The 7302-nt window shown below is 54.5% G+C and overlaps 1 protein-coding gene across 1 annotated transcript in view; it reads left to right on the top strand.

The window, feature by feature from the left end:
- The first annotated feature begins 334 nt into the window (after positions 1-334).
- The window catches only part of PACSIN1 (protein kinase C and casein kinase substrate in neurons 1), a 68614-nt gene continuing 61646 nt past the window's right edge, over positions 335-7302 (top strand). Inside the window, exon 1 of the mRNA XM_017522285.1 lies at positions 335-538. The gene's annotated coding sequence lies outside the window, so the exon portion shown is untranslated. The remainder of the gene's footprint in view (positions 539-7302) is intronic.

The raw sequence follows: 7302 nt of genomic DNA, 5'->3' as shown, positions 1-7302 counted from the left end.
GGTGGGGAGATGGGGAGAGAGGCGGGGAGCAACACCCCGGGCTCCGAGCGCGCCAGCTGGGAGGGCTGGGAAGGAGGGCGCACGGGAGGGCTCCTGGCACGCGCGGGACCGCGGGCAGCCCCCGGAGGAGGGAGTCGGGCAGGACGGCTGGGGCAGGGGGCAGCTGACGCAGGGGGGAGCCGGACCCCACCGGCCACCCCCCGGCGCCTGCCAAACTGGTGGCTGCCTCCCCGGCAGCCGCGGCGCGTCCACCTGCGCAGCCACCGCGCCGCCCTGCCCGCGCTGCCATTGGCTAGCTAAAAATGCCTCTCTAATCTGCGCGGCTCTGTGCACGCCTCCTCCTCATCCTTCCCCCCGCTCCGCCTCGTCTCTGACCTTCCTCCTTCCCGCAGCCCAGGCGAGATCCCGGAGAGACGCGGTGGCGGCGGCAGCGCCAGCCCCTCCTCCCCCGGGAAGTCGGCCGGGCTTGAGGCCGGGCCCCAGACGTCCCGCTTCGCCCAGAGGCGCCGCCAATGGTGCCCGGCGCTCCTGCCCCCAGGTAGGGGGTCTGGCCCTTGAATAGAGGGTGGCGGGTTGTGTGGGGGGTGTACAGTTAGGGAGTGCGTGTTCGAAGTGGGCGCCGAGACTGGCATCTCCCTGGGCCAGAGCCAGGGGCAGGTTGGGCAGCTGCCTGGAGAGAAGTGGGTGCGCGCCCGGGGATGCTTTGCAGGGGACAGAGTTCGCGGGCATCACACAGGCAGTGCTAGGATGCCCCTGCGCTGTGTCCCTTGGGGGCGGCGCGAGCCGGCAACGGAGGCCTTTACCCCAGGAAAAGCGCCGGAAATAGGTTCCTGGGGAAGCTGGGGCCTGGGCCCGGGCGGTCCGGGTCTTTGGACTGCTACCAGAAAGGGTGGGTGAGCTGGTGCCAGCTTGGTGCGTAGGCTATTTATGGATCAGAGTGGGCTGGGGAGAAACACAGCAGCTGATGCCTGTCTGGCTTATGGTTAAAGGTATTTCCTTCTGTCCCCTACCCCTTCCCCCACAGCTGGGATGGGAGGGGGGAGGAGGCAAGAAGGAGGTGATGGTGCGAAAAGGCCCGCAGATACAGAAGCCACGGGCTGCTGGGCACTGCCCTCCCCTGCAAGCCCCAGGCCACTCGCTGCCTGTTGGAGCTGTCTCTGCCCCTTATTTTCACCTTACAAGAGGCTATGATAAGGTTAAAGGGTCATCAGGGTGTAGGGGACATGGTGGCAAACCTGGGAGCTTGGCCAGATCCAGCTTCAAGCCTCAGCTGCCCCTGCCCACAACAGCCCAGCTCTGCACCACATAGGCAGTGACATATATGGCCGCTTTTTTCGAGGCACAACCATAAATAACCCACATTGCCCCAGCCCCTGGCATAGCTGGGGTGCAAACGAGACTGTCTGTCGGTGATTTTGCTTCCACCCTCCACCGTGGCCTTTCCATTACATGTCCAAGTCACCCCTCTCAAGCCGCCCTTCCAGGCAGCTTCCCTGATACCCCAGGTGAGATCCTTGCCCCCTCCGCTGTGCTCCTGGACTGCCGTGGCTGGGTTATTTGTCTTGTTTGTCTCCTTCTAGAGCAGAGGTATTTTCAGGCGGGGAATCTGTCTAATTCATCTCTGTCGTTGCCCCTGCACCAGAGCAGGTTTGGCACCAAGTAAATAATTTGTGGAATGAGTGACTGAATGTGGAATGAGTGACTGCAATAATTTGTGGATTGAGCGTGAACTCTGGGAAATAGCTGGCAACCCCAGGGAGGGGGTTGAGCCCACTCTTGGGCTTTCTCTCTATCCCCCAGGACCAAAGAGCCACCCAAACCAGACAGTTCTCTGTAGGCCCCTCCTAAGTCTGGAGTTGATGGGAACCTATGGCTTTTGGAGACAGTGTTGCAACCTGCTGGCTCCAGAGGGTCTTATGGGCCCCTGGTTTGAGTGTCCAGGCCTGGTCCTGGCTCTGGAGAAGGTCTGATGTGAAGGTCTGGCTCTCCTCTGGTTGCTGGGTTAGTGCTTTCTTCCTGGGGTGCCAAACTTAGACCAGGGTCTCTGCCTTGGTCCTAGCCCTTGGGAGGAAAATCCAGGTCAACAACAGGGAAGCTGGGAAGGCCCAAGCCAGGCCGTCCTCAGTGTCTGGGGTGTTAATAGCAAGCTCTCAGGGGTCTCATGACCCTCAGGTGTGGAGGAGCAAACCCAGTTCAGAGGAAGAGGCCTGTGTCTGTGAAGGATGGCAACACCTCCAGGCTTAGGAGGGGCCTAGAAAGAACTGTCTGGTTGGGGTGTCTCTTTGGTTGTGGGGACTAGAGAGAAAGCCCAAGAGGGACCTAACACCCTCCTTCAGGCTGCCAGCTATTTCCCAAAGTTCACAGTCATTCAATCATTCATTCAACACTATTCCACAAATAGTGCTGCTATTCGACAGCCATGTAGTCTCCCTAACGCGGCTCTGCCACCGTCCCCATGCCCAGTCCAACTCTCCCTTCTTTGTTTTTTTTGAGACAGAGTCTCACTCTTGTTGCCCAGGCTGGAGTGCAGTGATGCAATCTTGGCTCACTGCAACCTCCACCTCCCAGGTTCAAGTGATTCTCCTGCCTCAGCCTCCCAAATAGCTGGGATTATAGGCGTGGGCCACCACACATGGCTAATTCATATTTTTAGTAGAGATGGGGTTTCACCATCCTGGCCAGGCTGGTCTCGAATTCTTGACCTCGTGATCCACCCACCTCGGCCTCCCAAAGTGCTGGGATTACAGGCGTGAACCACCAGGCCCAGCCTCCGACTCTCCCTTCTTGCTCTCACTCCGCCCCTCAGCTGCCCTGAGCTGCTTTCAGTTCCTCAAGCATGTGGGGCTTCTGTCACCTGCAGGCTTTGCACAGGCTGTTCCTGCCTCCTCCTCTCCCTCCTCCTTCCCACCCAAATCTCTCACCCTCGGGAGTCCACTGAGACTCCTCTTCCTTCCAGAAGCTTCCCCAGCTTGGGTTGGGAGCCTCACCCATGAATCCCCTTCCCGCAGGCTGGCTGCCTCCCCTAGGAACCCTCCCATCACACAGTGTCCTCTTGGGCTTCTGATCACCCCTCCCTGCTGGGCTGTGGGGTCTGTGGGTGCAGAGTCTGTGCGCTGTTTCCGGTGGCCCCTGGCGTGGCACAGAGGAGCCCCAGCTCTGGCTTGTGGAGCGAGTGAGTGGCTACCGGTCTCATCATCTACTTCCTCTCCTCGCCAATATCAGGACACATTTTGCATTCTTCTTCTCCCATTAGGAGTTTGCAGGATCCCCCCAGCAAGAATGAGTTGGTGGTAGAAAGCCTTCCCTGGAGAAGTCAAACTGGCTACAGGTCTGGAAGGACAGAAGGACAGGAGAGGACATTAGGGGTGGGGGCATACACCAAGTTGGGGGGCCTCCCTGGGGAACCAGGTGGAGGGGCTGGGACAGGAGTGGGTATACTAGATAGGAAGGAGGCTACTTGATTTGGTTTTGCATATATATATATATAAAATTTGGTTTTGCATGTTTCTTAAAGAAAAATAGCTTTTATTATTTTTCTTATTACCAAAATAATATGTGTTTGCTGAGGGGCAGGTCAGGGTCCCAGGAAGTAGCCGTGAGGATTGGCAGGCAGGTAGGGGAGGGGTCCCAGAGCTCCCCTGTGCAAAGCAGGGAAGGAAGTGGGATTGGATGAGGGAAGTGGACTCATGCAGTCCCAACAGGAGACGGGGTACCCTGGGGCTAGAGTGGCCTTTCAGGTTGTGCGCATTTGCTTGGGAGAGTTGGGCCCTAGACCCCAGCATCTGCACCCATCAGGCAGTGGGTGTGGGCGGCCTTCTGGCAGGTGGCTCTCTGGTAGCAGCAGTCCTTGAAGCGTCTGTCCATGGAGGTCGCCTGCTGACAGCACCAACCCCTTAGGGCAACAGATAGTGTTCGTCACCAGGAAGGATGGGTTGGGAGGAAGCCAGAGGTGGGCCAGAGGGACAAGGTCAACGGAACCTGGCCTCAGCTGGCTCTGGGGAGACAGGACCTCTAATGCCAGGGAAGTTGCTGATGCCATTTCCAGGAAGGGAGCGTGTCTGTGGGGAGCAATTTAGAATGTACTGGAAAGCCAAATGAAGGAAACCCATTAGCCACTTCAGACCCACCTGCCATGGGCACTTTGTGGCTGGTTTCCAGCCAGGGGCAGGGTGACCTGGAGGGGAGGGTTGGGCTGGGGACTGGGCCGTGGGCCTCTCCTCCACCCTGCCCTGGGTGGTGCCTCTGAAGACCTCGAGCTTGGGTGTGAGGGGCTGCAGGATACCTGAAGACTAGGAGGGCAGAGGAGGCCTTGGCTCCTACTTAGAAATCACTCAATATTATTATTATCATTTTCTTTTTAGAGAGAGGCTCTTGCTCTGTCACCCAGCCTGGAGTGCAGCCTCAACCTCCTGGGCTCAAGGGACTCTCCCACCTCAGCCTCCCGAGTAGCTGGGGCTACAGGTGGCGTGCTACCATGCCTGGCTAATTTTTCGATTTTGTTGTAGAGATGGGGTCTTACTATGTTGCCCAGGCTAAAAAATCGCTTGATATTAAAATGCTGGGTAGGGGCTAGGGTAGGCTTTCCATTAAAATGCAGGATACTCAGGTAATCTTAAATTTCAGAAAAACGACAAATGTGTTTTTTGTTGTTTTTTAGTCTAAGTGTGTCCCAAACATTGCATAGGACATATTTTTACTAAAAACTGTATTTGTCATTTATCTGAAATTCAGATTTAACTAGGTGTCTTGAATTTTTATTTTATTTTTATATTTACTTATTTATTGATTGATTTTTATTTTTCAAATGGAGTTTCGCTCTTGTTGCCCAGGCTGGAATGCAATGGCGTGATCTCAGCTCACTGCAACCTCCGCCTCCTGGGTTCAAGCAATTCTCCTGCCTCAGCCTCTTGAGTAGCTGGGATTATAGGTGCCCGCCACCGTGCCCAGCTAATTTTTGTATTTTTAGTAGAGATGGGGTTTTGCCACGTTGGCCAGGCTGGTCTTGAACTCCTGACCTCAAGTGATCCGCCCGTCTCAGCCTCCCAAAGTGCTGGGATCACAGGCGTGAGCCTCCTCGCCTGGCTCTGAATTGTTACTGACTAAATGTGGCCACTGTAGGCTGGGATAGGGAGGAGTGAAGAGAGAGGGTGAGAATTTTCTCTTCTTGAGTGTGGGAGAAGAATCAATAGATACTTGTTTGAAGTTGACAGTTTTAAAACATTAACACGTCCATTTTTAGAAACAGGTGAGATGTTCCAAATTTCCCATCTGTTAACTTTCTATACTGGCTAGAGTAGCCCCTTATTTGTGGATTTTGGCTCCTTAGTGCTGCTGAGAAATAATAAAACCATAGTTCCCTTATTTATTCAGGTGAGGCAAAGGGCGATGTGGTGATGAAGGGTGAAATCACTAAATAGGGTTAATCCATTTAAGAAATAAAAGTCCTCATCCTAAGAAAGCGCTCATCTGGCAGAGGGCGTGGGAAACTGGAACTCCCGCGTCAGTCGGGGAGCCTACGTTAGCACTGTGTTTTTGGCAACAGCGGTCACAGTTTTGACTCGGCAATTCCACTTTTTGGGACTTATCCCACAGGTACACTCTGATCAGGGTGCAAAGATTAGCTGGGCAGACAGTCAGTGTAGCAAAGCTAGATGTCCCTCAGGAAGACCAGTGACAGAGTCAAGACTTCTGCATATGCTGTGATTTTAGGCGGTTGTTGGTTCTGGGATTTAGTCAGTGGATCTCTGAACGTGTTTTGTGCCAGGCCACTTTAGGTGCTTGGGGACACTGAGACCAGATGGGGCGGAGCTAATTACCAGTGTGGAAAGATGGGCACAACATACTGATGAGTTACAGCAAGTGGCTTTGTAGAACAATGTGTGTAGTATGATGTGCATACACGTATGTTCCTCTCTGTTCATTTCTACATGACATGCATAGAAGGCTGCATACCTGATTGTGATTAGAGCTTACCTCTGGGGGGAGGCTGATTGCCGGGACAGAGGGAGAATGTATCCTCTTTATTTCAGCCATCCTGTGCTGTTTGCATTTTACAAACAAATATCATTACTCATGAAGAAAAAAATTAAAACTGCACTTGATGGTACTGGGAATATTTTTCTTAGAAAGCTAAAAAAAAGAGCATGTAAACTGCATTCCCCTTAATCTGACAGGAATGCAGTTGAGTCACGAGCTGCCACTGTGTTTGGAGAGTTTTTATATGTGGCTGGTTCCTAACTGGTCCTCTTACGGGCTTATTTCTCCTCTCCCTCCTCCCAGACCCGTGGTGCATGAAACCTGGCAGGATGGGAATGGGGGTAAAGTCACATCTGGGTATCAGGAGGCTGGGTATCAGGAGGCTGGGTATCAGGAGGCTGGGTATCAGGAGCATGGCAGAAGTGGGGCATCTGGGAAACTGGTGGCTACGTAGCACTGGGGTGTCCTGTAGGGGCACAAAGGAGGGGCCGGGGATCCCTGACATGTGCCAAGCACTCTTCTGTTTATCCATATTTATTAAATCACTTAGTCCTCTTAGTAACCTCATGGGGTTATCCCCATTTTACAGATGGGGCAACTGACGTTAAGTGCCTTGCCTGAGGTCACACATTGAATAAGTGGCTGAGCCAGATTCACAGCGTGCAGTCTGGCTCCAGAGGCTGTGCTTGTGAGCCTCTGTGCCTCAGCACCTGTTGTCAAGGAGTGGGGATAATCTCTTGTGTCAGAGACTGGAGGCAGGGGTGTTCTGGAAGACTGAAGGAGGGTTGTCTTCTGCAGAAGGCAGACCTGGAAGGAAAGGATGGTCAGATCCAGAGATGGTTGGGTGTGGGCAGGGTTGGGCATTCCAGGCAGAGTGACGGCAGGGACAAAGACGCAAAGGCTGAAATGTGAGTGCTGGGCTCAGGGGCTGGGAAGGAAGTCAGCACAGGAACACGAGGGAGGACATGGGTCGTGAGGCTGGTGGGGCAGCCAGCCTGCACTGCTGCTGCTGGACATTTTAAATGATCCTCCTCATAGGACCTTTTGGGACAGGCGGTCCAGGGCCTTCTCTGCTCCGCCTTGCAGGGCCTGGCAAAAACCCTGCATCCCTCAGCCCCACTCTGCCCAACCTGGGCCTCCCCTGAGGTCACACATCTCATCCCTGGGTTCTTGGGGTCTAGCCTTGACCAAACACTGAGGATAAGAGGGGCAGCCGAGGCACGGCTAGAGGGCTGGGGATTGGGGATCCAGGCCGAGATCCCTGCCCTGACACTGACTCACTGAGCCATCACTCAACACGCTCCCTTGGATTCTGTTTCCTCTTGT

The sequence above is a fragment of the Cebus imitator genome, unplaced genomic scaffold (genome assembly GCF_001604975.1).
Source record: "Cebus imitator isolate Cc_AM_T3 unplaced genomic scaffold, Cebus_imitator-1.0 Scaffold24, whole genome shotgun sequence".
Taxonomy (NCBI): domain Eukaryota; kingdom Metazoa; phylum Chordata; class Mammalia; order Primates; family Cebidae; genus Cebus; species Cebus imitator.
This window is presented reverse-complemented; position numbering and strand designations above follow the sequence as displayed.